At 47.5% G+C, this 16,091-nt stretch overlaps 1 protein-coding gene and 1 pseudogene across 7 annotated transcripts in view; one reads left to right on the forward strand and one right to left on the reverse strand.

The window, feature by feature from the left end:
* Positions 1 to 16,091, forward strand: part of ZHX2 (zinc fingers and homeoboxes 2) — a 268,568-nt gene that overhangs the window by 61,885 nt on the left and 190,592 nt on the right. The gene's annotated exons all lie outside the window — the stretch shown is intronic.
* LOC129485779 (transcription factor NF-E4-like) overlaps positions 1 to 16,091 on the reverse strand; it is a 32,450-nt pseudogene that overhangs the window by 10,745 nt on the left and 5,614 nt on the right.

The raw sequence follows: 16,091 nt of genomic DNA on the forward strand, positions 1-16,091 counted from the left end.
ATTATATTGCACAGAAAATTCATTACGAGCACAGAAAAGTACTTGTCCTGTGCCTCAGGCTCAGTGCATACTCAATAAGAGTAGTCACCATCGTCATTGTCGTTGTCATCACTGTTGGGTTTTCATGGAAGGACCCTGGCCAGAACAGTGTCAGCTTAAACTCATTTTGCTTTGCTGGACCTGTGGCCATTACTTCCCTTTCTGTGTTGTTTGCTTTATCCTTTAGAGGAGAACAATTAAACCTCTCCCCATTGTCAGTACCCATTTTAAAGAGCAAGGCCCTGAAATCCAGTGTGACTTGCTCAAGGTCACTCAGCTTGTCGGGGCAGAGTGGGAGGAAAAGCCCGAATCTCCTGTTCACCTGCCAACGGCTCTTTGCGCCATGGTGCCATGTTTCCTTTGCATGCCTCCATTCATCCTCCATACCCGGAAAACAGGGAGAAACAGGAGAATCAACCAGATACATGAAAACTCTTGTTTCAAACACTGAGCATTGACCATTTACCTGGCCCTTGGTTCTTGTTTTTCTTTCATTTTAGCAGCAGCGTTAGGTACTGCTGCCCAGTGGAGTGTTGCTGGCTCCTGCTTCCCCTTCCTCCCTGCCTGTCTTCCCCTGACACTTCCCTGAGGAAACCACTAGCCCTAACGCGAACTCTCCAATGGTGGAGTGGATGACAAAGGCGCTAGAGGCCTGGGGATAGCGGGGAGTCAGCCGGTGGCTTCAGCCTGGTTTAAAGCCCTTGTCCTTCCTAAATTCAATCCAGTGGTGCATCATAAGAATTCCCTGAAGCATTTAGCCACCTGAAAGGCCTTCTCTAAGGCCTAGAGATCTCCCTATCTACCACTTTCTGAGCACACCTTGCAGGTGCCGGACATTTTGGGGTTGCAAAACCCATTTCCTGCCTCACAGTAGGGAGTCAGGAACAGACCGTGAACTACACAGGGTTCTTGCATATACAGAGCACTTGGAGGGTCGGGGATGGGGGGGCAATCCAGGCAGAGGGGCAGCCTGAGCAGAGGCACAGTGTGAGTTCACACTTAGCATGCAGCTGAACGCTTAATTGTTCTCTGATTGCTTCAAGGGTGTTTCAGCCCTCCAGCTAGAGGGAGGGGTTCTGGTGAGACATGGTGATGAAGCCCCCCTTTCCTCCCAAGCCCCTGCATTTGTGGAGCTGATTGACAGCTTGGAAAGCCTCTTCATGTATGTGATTGTATTTGAACCACTCGGCATCTGTGTGAGATCAGATGTTATCCCCCATTTTACAGATGAGGAAACTGAGGCCCTTAGACGGTAATTTCGTGGTTCAGCTACCCAGTGACAACCTAAACTTGTACTGAGATATGAAGTCTGACTCCAAGTCCACCCTAGCTCTCTCCCTTATGGTCAGCTCTGGGGAAATGTGCGCAGATGTAGTGCTTGACTGTAGAGCCCACTCTTGGAGACACGAAGAAGGAACAAACAAATGAGCACGAGCTCCTGCGGCACAGTGGGAAGGGCAGTGGCTTTGGAAGCAAGACCTATGGCTCAAGTTCCAGCGCTTCCAGGCGTGAGTTGCACAGACTTAGGACAGTCATGTCTCTTTATGTGGGACTCGGTTTCCCTAGTTGGAAAATGAGAAGGTTGTAGGAAATTCATCTCATAAATCTACAGGCCTGGGATTGAGAACATTGGTCTTCAGCACCTTCTTCTCTCAGGGCCCCCAGCCCTACCAGGCCTGCTTCCCCAGCCTACTTCCTACCACATCCATCCCCGAGTTCTTTCCAGGAGCAAATTCTCCCAACAAACTCAACCTGTAGTTCAGTGGAAACATCAGGAAGCTTGTTAAAAAGCTGACTCCTGGCTGGGCTTGGTGGCTCACGCCTGTAATCCCAGCACTTTGGGAGCCCCAGGCGGGCGGATCAGGAGGTCAGGAGATTGAGACCATCCTGGCTAACACAGTGAAACCCCATCTCTACTAAAAACACAAAAAAATAGCCAGGGGCATGGTGGCGGGCGCCTGTAGTCCCAGCTACTCAGGAGGCTGAGGCAGGAGAATGGTGTGAACCCGGGAGGCAGAGCTTGCAAGTGAGCCGAGATTGCACCACTGCACTCCAGCCTGGGTGACAGAGCGAGACTCCATCTCAAAAAGAAAAACAATCTGTCTCCCAGGCTTCACCCCCGAACCTAAACTCTCCAAATCCCTAAGAGTCAAGGCCCAAGGCTTTTCTCCCCTGAACGCTCCCAGAAGGTCTGATGATCAGCCAGATTTGGCAGTCTTTGCCTGCGCTTTGGGGTTCTCAAACTCAGTGGGCACTGAATCACCTGGGGGCATGTGAAATGGCTGGGCCTCGCCCCCAGAATCTCTGATTCAACAGGTTGGGGCAGGTGAGGCCCCCAAACCTGCATTTCTAACAAATTCCCAGGTGATGCAGGCATGACACTTTGAGAACCACTGCCCCAGCTCATTTTCTGAGAGCCCAACTAGCAAACCATCAAAGGAACTTTTACTCATGGGCCATGGTTGCAGTGGAGCATCCCTGACAGCATGGGAACTTTTTAAACAGAGACCCTCGAAATGATTGAGATAATTACAGCAACAACTGCTATTTACTCAGACCTATTCCATGCCAGACTCTGTATTAGATGTCCTAAATCAGTATTTCTCATTATTTTACAGAGCTTGGAGATTCAAAAATCAAGGATCAATGAGGTTACGTCATTATCTAAGAGTATACTTATTACAAATGTGATCAGGACTTTCTAGAGCAAAACGTGGGCTATTTTCTTTAGCTCACTAGGCCTCTCTTTGTCATCCGAGCCATGAGTGGCTCTATTGTGGGAATTTCAAACGAGGTTCAGACAGGGGTCATTACCCAGGACTTTTTGGTTAGAGGAGCCTTTCATTAGTTCCCCACAAATTGTATCCTACTGGTAGTGGCCCTTGGCCCCCACCGTGAGATAGCACTGCTGAGTGCTCACTTTTAAGGGACTCCTCATGTAAACAGGGATTGTTGCATCTATAGCATTCTGAGCCCTTTGGGTGGAAATGGTCAACTGCTGCCGGATCTGGGGAGACCCTACCTTTGTGGGTTTCTGCCTTGGTTCTGGGCTGGCTGATGTTCTGTTTGGCTGTAAGGACCTTGGGAAAGAACTGTTGGCGCCGGATCCCAGGGAATGTTCACCAGCTAGACATGAAGGAACTTATGTCATGACTGAAACACTTCCAGCTGGTGGGTCTTAGTGGGGGAGCTTCTTTCTCCCTAATTTGTAAAGATTTGTCTGGTGTATAATAGGAAGGTCATAGATTTGTAAAGAAGTATAGAACACAGAGTAATTAGAGAGGAAATACAGGTGGCCGTGAGAGCTTTTTCTACACTTAGCTTTTTGTTCTCACCCTTCACACATACACACACACATGCGCGCACACACACACACAATCATGCTTCTGATTTTCTGCAGTTAATTTGACATCCGCAGGGACCTTAGAAAGTCCTTCAAGCCATCTATGCCTTTCATGGGGCATCTCTTACCACGTCTGCCTGTATTCTTCCCTATGCAAGGATAAGGAAGCCAGGAGGCGGGAAGGAAAAAGGGAACTGCCCCGCAGGGATTGATCTCTTGGGGTGGCCAAAGGCCTCCACACAGAGCTTGGAGATGCTCAGAGGCTTCAGAGTGCTAATTCTTTTGGTTTTGAAAGGGTAGACACATAGGTCTTAGACAGGCATCATCAACACCCTCAAAGGCAGCTGGCAGCTTGGAAGAATCAGCTGACATTGCAATTGGTGTGGAAACTTGACGACGCTAGTCCAGGGTCCACTTATTAACCATGCCACCTTCTCTGAGCTTCGCATTGCGAATCTGACCTGCTTTTCTCTCAAGAGAGATTGTGAGGCAAAGGAGATCGTGGATATAAAAGTATCTCGCCAGTATGGGATCTGGAAAGAACTCTGGGAATCTAGAGATTTTGATTTACTAATGAGAGAACTGGGGTCCAGAGAGAGGAGGTAACTTGCCTGAGGTCGCAGGTGAGTGAAGTGACAAGGGAGGTAGAAGAAGGTCAGGGTGGAGGGAAGACTTCTGGGAATCTTTCTAGGCAGAGCACCCTCATCAGCCTCTAAAACAGAGCACTTGATGACTACTGATTCTCGCTGTCTCTCTCTCTCTCTCTCTCTCTCTCTCTCTGTGTCTGTCTCACATACACATTTCTTAGTTTAAATAGCAGAAAGGCAATGCCTGCCCTTTACAGGAGAGAATCACACTCTTTTGCACTGACTACAAGGAAACCTACTGGCATCATTCAACTTTGCAAGTTAGAACATAAGACATGAAGTAGTAAAGCAAAAAGCTAGAGAGAAACTACTGCCCAAACTACCTTGCATGTGTGGAGCTTGGTGGCCTTACACTTGCCTAATACCCCGTGCCCAACCATATTATCTCTATTATTTTCCACAAATAAACACATTCCTGGTCCCCCTGTGCCCAAACACACATAGGGCAGAACCAAAGAACATGGGCTACAGACAGACAGACAAAGAGAATTGGAATTTTATTCTCACCAGCACTGTGACCTTGGGCAAGTTACTTAATGTCTCTGAACTTCAGCTTCCTCATCTGGACAATAATAATACTTCCTAATGTTGTCGAGGGGATTAACAAAGGTAAAGCCTAAAAAGTGCTTAATACAAGGGTCGGCACAAAGTAAGGTTAATAAATGTTATCTGCCGCTATTGAAAATGTTGGAGACGATATTGAAGGTCACATTATTATTTTCATAAGAAAATTAACTCGTTTATAATTTTAATGAGATCTCACTAGGCTTCTAGCAATCTGACTGCATAATTAAAATTCCTGGTTTTCTACCCAGGAAAGAACTAATATTGTCCAGGTTTTAAGCACACCCTAGCTGGGCTGTTATCTCTGGAATACTGAGATGCTGTCACGTGGTCTCCAATAATACCTTGTGTATATAAATATCCTTATATCTGAAAAGCATATAAAATTACAAACAATAAAAGGTACAGATAAAATGGAACTAGAAAGCATGGAAACAAGAGTGTGAACACAAAAGCCCAATTATAAGCGAGGTAGAAGTTAAAGGTGCTGCACTTTGCAGTCTACAGAGTGCTTTTTATGTCCCCGCTCCTGGTGGCCCCACAGCCAGCCTGGAAGGTAGACATTACTCTGCCCATTTCACAGGTGAGGAAACCGAGTCTCAGCCAGGTAGCAGGACCAGCATCCGGAGAACAGTTGTAGATGCTGAGTCAGAAAAGACAGGAAAGAGCCACAATACATAGGGCCTGGAGGACTTGCTAGAGCAATTTGGATTTTGTTTGGGGTTCAGTGGAAAGCCTTCAAAAGTTTAAGCAGGAGAGTGCTGCGACCTGATCCACATTTTTAGATCACTGCCCAGAGTGGAGAAGGCAAAAGTGGAGCCAAGGAGGCCACTTGGGAGGCTGCTTTGGAAGTTCCAGTAAGAGATAAGGGCAGTGCCCATGGAGATAAAGTGGATGGATTCAGAGATATGTAGAGGGTCTAAAGATAGCCTGAGGATTGGATATAGATGTTGGCAGAGAGGGGAGAAGGCATGGTTTCCCTGTGGGTTGCTGGGTGGTTGACTTAGGACGTCTTCAGGAAGAACCCGTTGGAGGTTGTGGGGAGGGGAGTTAGGGGATCCTTGCAAACTTGTCAGGTTACAGCGACCTAGGCCTGCACTTTTGCAAAGAGTCGGGTTCCCCAAACATGCATCCTTCTCTGGCGGAGAGCAGGTCTTATTCTCTTGCTCCTGGGCATTGAATAAATGCTTGCTGTGAACTGAGTGAGCTAGAATGCTGCTGCTGGCTCTGAGAAGCCCTGTATTCCTTCTGCCGCCAGGGAACCAGGGAGCAAGTAACGACCCTTCTCAGAATGTTGGGCCTGATACAAGAAACAAACAAAAACCCCTGATGTCCTACCTTCTAATGTTTCAGACTTTGTGTAATTTTTTTTTTTTTTTTTTTTTTTGCCAGTCTCCATGGGATCTTTCCTCTGCTCATTTTTGAAAGTGATTCTTTTTTTTTTTTTTTAATGTTGTTACTCAGGCCTTAAATAACCTTTGTCCTATGATGGCTTCTGAAAGGATGAAGCCTAAGTTAGTGCAAAAGTAACTGCAGCTTTTGCCATTGAAAGTAATGGCAAAAGTGTAATTACTTTTGCACCAACCTATAGAATTATAAGGTCAACACCAACAATAGGCATTTGTAGAGTGTCATTCCATTAAAAGACCTCTCTTATATACATTCCATGATTTTAGCCTCATGAAAATCTGAGGTAAGATAAATGGTGTGTTTAGCTCTATTTGAGAGGCCCAGGAACGTAGCAGCCACAAGCATGTAAACTACAATAATAGCATTATTACATTAAAAGAGTTGAGATGGATAAGGTACTCAGAACAGGGCCTGCAATATGAATGTTAGATGTTGTTGTGATTAGCCTCTAGATAGAGAAACTGAGGCATGATGAGGCTGTGATGTCCCCACGCTCAGTAGTGGAATCAATTTCAAGTTGTGTTCCCAGGTGCCACCCTCAGAAGCAATCCATGTTCCAAAGGGACATACATTTGCACAGGAAGCCTCTTCTCAGGGCTGGGTCCTTGTGAAATTCTTCTGTCTTCTGTGTGAGCTTCCCCACCTCTCCCCCAGCCAGAAATCTCTGCACTTCTCCCGTCAAGTCTGCCTCCCCACTGAGTGGGGGTTGAGCCCACTGTCCAGGACCACTCTACCCTGTCCTCCCTGCCCTGCCTCTTGCCCCAGGTGGCCTTCCCTCTGCCTGTCACCTTCCAGTCCCTCCACCCAGTGACCTTCTCCAACAAGTTTCTCCAATTGGGAGCACCCCGGGCCCTGAGGACAGGCACGTGATGTCATTGATTCCAGGTCCTTCCTCAAGGGTGGGTCTTGGCAACAGAGGCCTTGCCTTGTACCTTGTCACTCTCCATCCCTATGTGCCAGGCCCAGTGCCAAGCCCAGAGCAGGTGCCCTGACACACTGTACAGCTGGCTTCTAAAAAACAACAAAGGTGGTCATCACCAGAACGCACCTTCACACATGGGGGATGTGCTCATGATGACTGTCCCCTTGGGGAACATGTCCTTTATTCCAAAGCTGGCGCCAGGGCCCAGGGCACCCCAAGTTCCTGGAAAGCCTGAGAGTACCTCACCACCACCACCCGGCACCAAACTCTCCTCTCTGCTGTTGACCAATCTCCGCCCTCTGAAGGTGGCTGCAGTCACACCTGAGGAACCGGGAGTGCGACTTCCCTTCAGAAATACAGTTGAGGGGAGACAGGTCCTCAGCATAGGAGGCCCTTAGACAGTAATGAACCAAGCTTTACTCTTCGCCTCATAGTACGACTCTGAAGATGGCTCCAAACATGGCCTTCCAAACTCATCTTGGACAAGGGCCACATCACTGAGGTAAACAAAGGTAGAAAGTCCACCACAGGGAGCTCTTTCAAACAATGGCTCTCCTTTGGCCTGCTCAGTTGAACAAGCGTGTTTACATTTTGCCCTCAAAATATATTTTGAGGAATGAATGAGTGAGTATAGTGGTGAAACCTCATCACCTCATAGCCGAAGTGTGGGTTTGAGAGACAGTGTGTGTGTTGTTGCATCTCTGTGTGTGCGCCTGTAAGAGAGAAGGGTCTCCAAACCAGAGACAGTCTCTTTTTTGGAGGCAGCCCCCGGGCCGCAACACCTCTTTTCAGTTGTCACTGAAGAAGGCGAAGAAGGCGGCCGGAGTCAGCCACAACGCTGATTCCTTTGCTTCTTGCTCTCCCCCACGGCCTGCAAATTTGTTTCAGCCCAGTGGCTCTCTCCACTGACCTGAATTTAATTATTTTATTCTTTATAAATGGAACACTTCCCCCATCCCCTATTAGCCCCCCACCACTCCCCAAATTAACTGACCACCCCTCATTAAGGGTTCTGAGAAGTCGGTTTTGTGTGGGAAGACGTTTGGGTCCCATTCACAGGCCTTGTTTGCAGGTCCCACTGTCCATCTCTGTTCAAATAATGAAGATTTGACCAGGCAGGGGGTCAGGGAGGATGTTTTGCCTGGATTCCCAATATTTGCTTTTCATCCGGTAAAATATTTTCCTGGGCATTGGTGGGAGAGGGAATGGACAATCGCTGTTTCTTCAGAGAACAATTTCTAGTTGGCTGGCAGCAGTTCTGAGGCCGCCAGCATGCCCTGCCCCTGGCACTCCTCCGATCTCGGTCCTCATGGCCAGGATGGGGCTGGAGCCAAGAGATTTTCAGCATGGGTATCATGGAAAGAGGAGGCTGTTTCAGAATCCAAACTCTACGCAGTCCTGAGTGATTGTGATGAGTGCTGAGGTGCCACTGAAACCTGTTTACCGAGGCTGCTACCCACTAGGGTCTCTTCGCAGCTGCTTCCCTGTGAACTAAAACCGCCAGGTTGGATAGAATTCTCAGCAAAGCCCTGAATCTACTTGGTGGCTACCAAGAAGCATGGGATGGCCAGGCAGGGACCTTTCTGGGTTTTTCAAGGTGGAAAGGTAAGAATCGATAGTGGAGTGGGCCTCTGGCCTCGCTGTTGGAGGCCCAAGAGAGCCTGGCACTGCCGTTCACCAGCTCTGCTCCTTGTGGCTCTGAGTCTCCGTTTCCCCATTGGAGATGTGAAGTTGATGCTGCCTACCTGTGGGTGAGTGGCTCTGGAGTTAGACATTCCCAGCTCTGCTACTCACTTGCCGTGTGGCTTTGGGCAAGTTGCTTACCTCTCTATGCCTGGTTTTCCTCATTGTATTAGTTTCCTGGGGTTGCTGGACAAATTAGTACAAACTGGGTGGGTTAAAGCAAAAGAAATTTATTCTGTCACAGTTCTGGGGGCTGAAAGTCTGGAATCAAGTGCATGCAAAGCCCTATTCCCTCTGAAGGCTCTAGGGAACATCCTTTTTTGCTTCTTCTGGCTTCGGGTGCTGCTGGCATTCCTTGTAGCTGCATTTCTCCCATCTCTGCCTCTGTCTTCACGTCACCTTCTCCTGTTCTGTGAGTTTCTCCTCTGGATGTCTCAGGTGGACACTTGCCATTGGATTTAGGGCCCATCAGGATAATCCAAGATGATCTTATCTTGAGATCCTTAACTTAATTACATCTACGAAGATTCTTTTCAAATAAATTCGCATTCATGGGTTCTGAGGACTAGGACATGGACATATTATTTGGGGAGCCACGATCAACCCATTACACTTATCTATCAAATGAGGATAATATCGGTGCCTACCATGTTATGGAGTTTACATGAGCTAATGTGTCTCATGCCCCGCACACAGCAAACGTTTGTTCTTTTCATAATCTGTACCGAGCCACAATTTCATAATTACCACGATCATCATCACCATCATCATAGCCAGCTTTCATTGAGAGACTTTCCAAACCTAACATGTCTAAAATTAACTCTTGACTCTTTCCCAGTCTTCAACAGCTCAGTAAATAGTACCTCTATTAACCCCAATGAACAGGCCAACATCCTGCAAATTATCCACATTTCTTCTTTTTCTCTCACACTTCATTCCATCCATACATCTTGGCTGTTCTGTCTCCAATCCAACTACAGCCTCGCAAGACCCCTGTGTCACACCCCCCAGGTGCACTTCAGGTTTTGATGGGTATGAGTGACGCTCCTGGATTTATATAGGACACACGTGAGCAGCTACTTCAGTAATGCTGCTTCTCACCGCCTCTACCACCGTCCCCCACTCAAGACACCACTATAATGGTCGGGCGCAGTGGCTCACACCTATAATCCCAGCACTTTAGGAGGCCAAGATGGGCAGATCACCTGAGGTCAGGAGTTCGAGACCAGCCTGGCCAACATGGCGAAACCCCATATCTACTAAAAGTACAAAAAAATTAGCCGGGCATGGTGGTGCTCACCTGTAATCCCAGCTACTTGGGAGACTGAGGCAGAAGAATTGCTTCGGCCCAGGAGGTAGAGGTTGCAGTGAGCCGAGATTGTGCCACTGCACTGCAGCCTGGGCAACAAAGTGAGACTCTGTCCAAAAAAAAAAGCCACCACTGCCTCCCACATGGATCATTGCAGTAGCCGTTGGCTGTCATCTCACCTTCATCTCTTGCCCCCCAACACCCCCTCATGTCCTGCACATACCCATGACTGTCTACTGTCCTTGGAGCTACTTTTTAAAAACATGGGTCAGATTTTGTTTCTCCTCTGCCCCAAGCCTCCACTCATTCCCCCATCTCACTCAGAGCAAAAGCCAAGTCCTCCCAGTAGCCTCGAGGCCCCACATCCTCACCTGTCCCTCTGTCACTCTGCTACAGCCCCTGGACCTGGGGCTCACCCTGGGACACAGGCCACCTGTTTTGGCATTTGCACTGGCTGTGTTCTCAGCCTCGAACACTCTTTTCCCAGCTATCATTGTGGTCTTCTCCCTCATTGCACTAGCTGCTCACATGTTTCGCATGGAACTCCAGGGGTGCCATTCACACCCACCAAAACATGAAGGATGTCTGGGGGGTGCAAGACGGGGGTCCTGGAAGGCTGTGATTAGGTTGGAGATCTGTTTGGCAGGCAGAACGGCCAAGATTTATAGATAGAATGAAGTGTGAGAGAAAAAGAAGAAAGGTGGATAATTTGTAGGATGTTGGCCTGTTCATTGGGGTTAACAGAGGTACTATATACTGAGCTGTGGAAAACTGGGAAAGAGTCAAGAGTTAATTTTAGACGTGTTAAGTTTGGGAAGTCTCTCAATGAAAGCTGGCTATGATGATGGTGATGATGACTGTGGTGATTATGAAGCTGTGGTCCTGCTTAAAAGATACCCCCTTCAGGAGGCCCTTCCCTGATGATCATAGCTCAAACAGCACCCCACCAATCTCCATCCCTTTATTCTGGTTTTTCTTCAAAACATTTAGTGCAAGGTCAGATTGTCTGCTTTCCCCATTACACCCAAGCTCCATGAGGTGAAGGACTTTGTTTTGATTCCTCCAGGATCCTCAGTACCTGGCACATGTGAGCCACATCATCAACATTTCCTGGATGAGGGCATTATTCTGGGCCAGGAACTGGCTTTGTATGCATGACCTCATATCTCCCAGCAGCCTATGAGGTCGGTACTGTAATATCCTTATTTGCCCCAGGCTTGGGGGCTCAGAAAGAGTAAATAAATGTTCCCTGGCTACCCAACTAAGTCAGTGTTAGCAGCAGGATCTGAACCAACTCGTCTTACTCCAGAACCCACTCTCTGAATCACCATCTGTCATGAGGCAGAAATGAAAGACTGTAAGTGAAAGACATTTGGAAATGGAAATGCATCGCATGAAAGTACCAGAAGGACAGCGGCCGTGCTTGCAACGTCTAAGCAGATCCCTCCGAATTGATTTGGTTCTCCTTCCTGTTTAATTTTTTAAATTTTAAGAACTATTTTTGCTGCCTCCTGGATGATACAACTTGAGGTGGTAAGAAAGGTGTCCGCAAAGCGTCGTTCAGTGACTGTCAGACTTTGATGGCCCGGAATGCTCTAGAAATGGGGCATACAGGTGCATGAATGTGTCCATTATTCCAAAAACAAATCAGTTTACTTTTCTGCCTTTAATAAACATGGTATACTGATTAGAATCAAATATTTCAGTATGGAGGGTGTGCAGAGAGCATTCATCTGAGTCAAGATTGATTTATTCCCAGCTCTATCACTAAAATACCTTGCGGCTTTAAATAATAGTGACTCTTATTTCTGAAACCTAGAAGGTGCGAGGCACATTCAAAGTGCTTTACACTTATTAACTCATTTAATTCCCCAAACCACTCTTGGAAGTAAATACTCTTATTAACACCATGTAATAGTAGTCACCGAGGCACAGAGATGTTAAATCACTTAGCCAAAGTTACGCAGCTAATCATTGGCAGGCCCAGGATGTGAACTTAGGCAGTCTGTCCTGGGGACAGTTCCTAACCAAACTGGTTCCCTATTGTAACTCTCAGCTTCTTTATCTGTAAATTTCAGGGAATGTACTCTGTCATATTTTCCAGCTCGAAAAAATCCATGCTTTTGAGACTGAGAATCTGGTAGGAGTTTTGAGTCATGGGCGTGAATGCAAAAGGAGAGTAAGAGAATGGGACGAGACAGGGCAGAGCCGAGAATATTACAAAGAAGCGCTAAGCTGTGGGCTTCCTTTCTGTCTAGTTCTTGCTTGCATCTTGCCATGCTGTCATTTGCTACTTTTCTTGCCTCGGTGGTTTGTAAAAAATAAGAGCCCCGGGTACACATGTCCCCTCATTCACTCTGTGTGGGCAAAGGAAAATGAAGCCCTTATGGTCACCTGGTGTTTCTAATTTTAAAACAGCCTCATATCTCTTATTTAATTCACACAGAATTCCTGTGTGCAGAGCCAAGGATATTCCCATTTTATAGGCTAGGAAATGGAGAAAAAGGTTGAGAAAACTGGTCTTCCGGTCACATTTACCTCTTCCTGCCTCCCACAAGTGCTTCCTGGGTCCTATCCCAGGGTTTTTTTGTACTTTACTGATTTTAACAAATACAGGCTTTGATCACTCTCAGCTACCTGCCACACTGGTGCCATCACTAGGTGAGTTATAAAGACTCATCATCATGATACTATCCATGATTGGGAGGCTTCTATGTGCCAGGAATTTTTCTGGGGGCTTTTCACATCGTATTTCCTTCTGATCCCCACAACTCTCCTTTGAGATACACAGTGTTATGATGCCCATTGTACAGATGAGGTGAGGTGCTTGAGGCCACACAGCCCCAGCCAACACATGCAGACATCACATAGCTAGGAAATGCGAATCCAGCATCTGAATGTGTTAGCACAGAGGGTCCCCTCCCTGGCTAAAGCCTTCTGGAACTCCCGGTCATGTAAGACAATGTCCAAATTCCTTGGTGTGGTGTGCATGCACCCCTGCAGCCACTGTCCTGCCCCTCGAGCTGGCTCCACCTTCCCTCGTCTCAGCCACGCTCAGCCAGGCTGCTCCTCTCAGCCGTGCCCTTACTCTGGACCTCACCCCTCCGCTCCCCTCCTTGGAATTCATACTCTCCCACCCTTCTCTGGCTGGTAATTTCCACCCATCCTTCATGGACGAGGCCAAACACCGCCTTCTCCATGCAACCTCCTCCCACCCACCATCTCCCCATGCCCTTTTCCCCACCCCACTGTCACCCCTCCCAGGGCACCTGCGCCACTCTCCAACAGAGTCACAGGCACCTAACACAGCCCATACTCCTTGGGATGTTGAACAGTTAGGAAGAGGGAATGTCTGCCCCACCTGATGACTCTTTTTTTTAACACATCACTCCAGCACAACAAAACGTCTTTGTGGCATGTATTTGAACCACAGGCCACCAGCCTGAGGCTCCTGGGAGCGCCTCAGTGAATGGTGTACTTCTGTACATAGTCAGTGATCTACATGGTCAGGCCGAGCCTCCTGGGCCCCTGAGGAGTGGGAGTGACCACTGGACCAGCTGCGGCGTGCAGGGTGGCCCTTGGTCTCCCCTCCTCTCATGGTATGCCTGGCGTCTCCTGTACTTCTGATGCAGGGCCACACACCTCTTGAGGAGTGGGAAAAGGGTCTGCACTGTGATGTGGAACCCTGAGTCCTCACCCCACACACTTGGATTCAAATCCAAGGACTTGCACAAATGCAGCTTTTCTGGCCCTTGGTTCCATCATCTACAACATGATGGGATAAACTGGGAGCGCTCCAAGGTTCCACCCAGTGGAAGGATTCAGGCACTTCCTTTATTTCCTTCCTTGTAGATAGGAGAAACTGAGGCCCAGGAGCAGGGGACTTGCTCAGAGCCAACCTAGTTGGAGGTGGGACTGGAGCTCCCACTCTGGCCAGATCTGCAGCCCTCCACCTTGCTCCAATGTCCTGCCTCTTCTCCCCAACCTTCCAGTCCCTTGATGCCTCTTTCCCTCCTTCCGCCCTGCCTGTGCTCCTCACCTGTGGGATGTGAAGGTCAGCCATGCCAAGAGTTGGTCTTGAATCAGAACCAAGATGGCAACTCCCGAGGCACTGGCCACCTGAGTGAACTCACTGTCATTAAGCAGGCAAGACATCCTCTAGCTACTTCCTGTTTGAATCCTATGCATCTTTCAATCCAGCTCCCGTGGCACCTCCAGCTAGGCTGCCCTTCTAGGGCACCCCACAAGAGACATCATCTTAATAAGCCCTCCCATCCGTGACACTGTATAGTCCCCCTGTGGGCGTTTTCACTTACTTTTAAATACTTGTGTGTACATCATAGCTCCTCTACATGATTTCAAGCTCATTGAAAGCAGTAACCAAATTGCCTCCATTTTCTGATGCCTACCACTAGCCTCCGCTTCAACACCTGCTACAGTATTCTAAGTGTTGGACACATATTTGCGGAATAAATGTTATCTTCATTCAGAATAAATGGTCAAGTATATAAGCATCCATACATTCCAGGGTCAGACCGGGTTGAATCTTAGCTCTGGCCTCTGTGCACTGGGAGACCTAAGTCAAGTTATTTAACACTTTACTGCCTCCGTTTCCTCACTTGTAAAACAGGGATAATCATAATGCCTGGCTGACTGGGTGGCTCTGTGGATTAAATGGGTGATGCATGTAAATGACGTGCTTAATAGAGTGGCCAGCATAAAATTGACTCCATAAGTGAAGTTGTAACATTTTTGCAATTCTACATACAAGTTTGTATGTGATTTTTTGAAAATATATTATACCACCTTGCAGTTCGAGTTTGGCTTCAGCTAGCTGCCAAGCCCTTCCCATCCTTGCATTTTCTGCAACTGCCTCACATAGGCACTGGCCGGGTCAGAGTGTGCCCCTAGCTACACTCTTTCTTGGAGCGAGGGGGCAGGGAAGGGAGAGATGGATTCCCAAATCCCTGTCTTAACTGCCCGCCAGTTTGGGGTTCGTGGCCACATTAAGTGCTCTTACTCAATTCATGTGACTTGACAAATTTGGAATGTGTTAGGGAAAGAGAGTTTTTCCAGCTATGAGTCAGTACATTTATGTGCTCACACACACATTTTTTTTCTTTAAAAAAAGAAGTTTAGCAAGAATCATTTATGAGTATAAAGTGGAAACCTCTGGAAATTTTATTTAGACCCAGAAGGCAAGTAATACTTAAGACATTTAATAAAGGGTTTGAAACAAGATAGAATTGGGAGAAAACACAGCTAGCTGCCTTCTCCTTCTGTATTTTCAGCTACCATGTTGTACACAGGAAGATCCAAATTACATGAGTTTAATCTCATACCTCTTGAATACTCAGATTTTTGCTAAGCAAGGTCAGGAAATAAGAGATGTGTAAAAGCAGGGAAGCCAAACCGGCATCTATTAAGCACCTAGATGTACCAGAGAGCCATGAGTGGGGAACATATCCCAAGTTCAAGAGGCTGTATGGGGGGAAATGAAACAGTTTGATTCAGACAGGCTTGGGTTCAAATCACAGCACCTCACTTTTATAATATTATTTATTCTCCATCATATTCCATTTTATGGATGACAAAACTGAGGGTCAGAGAAGATCAAGTATTTTGTTTCTGTACACAAAGCTCTTATGTGGTAGAAATCGCATTCTAAACTGAGTCTGTCAGTCTCTAACGAAGAATATGCTATCTCCCTATGCTAAAGAAAGTGGTTTCAAATTATTGTTCCTCGGAGTAGAGTTTCCATAACAAGGAGGGAGGCAGGCACACCCATTGTCAAAGATGATGTCTGCAGATCCTAACCAGGCACAGCTTTCTGGGAGACCAGTGTCCTCAGCCACTTTCTGACACTTGCCTTTGCTTCCTGCCTTTTAGGGATTATGGAGAACCTGGTTCCCCCAGGTTGATCTCCTTACTGTTGTTTATTTTAAAGAAGGAAACCACCACCCACCCAAAGGGCTTCTGTTTTCCAGTTCACTCATATCTCTTTTGTGAGGGCTCACTTTCATAGACTCCCAATCTTAAGGGAGCTGTGTCTTTCAGAAACAGGAGCCGTAATCAAAGGTGTATTCATCCCTCTCACATCTGCCAGCAGCCGTGTTGGAGCCAGAGTTCCCTGAGGCCTGGCAGAAGGAGGCACAGGCCAGGTACCTGGGAGAA

The sequence above is a fragment of the Symphalangus syndactylus genome, chromosome 7 (genome assembly GCF_028878055.3).
Source record: "Symphalangus syndactylus isolate Jambi chromosome 7, NHGRI_mSymSyn1-v2.1_pri, whole genome shotgun sequence".
NCBI lineage: Eukaryota > Metazoa > Chordata > Mammalia > Primates > Hylobatidae > Symphalangus > Symphalangus syndactylus.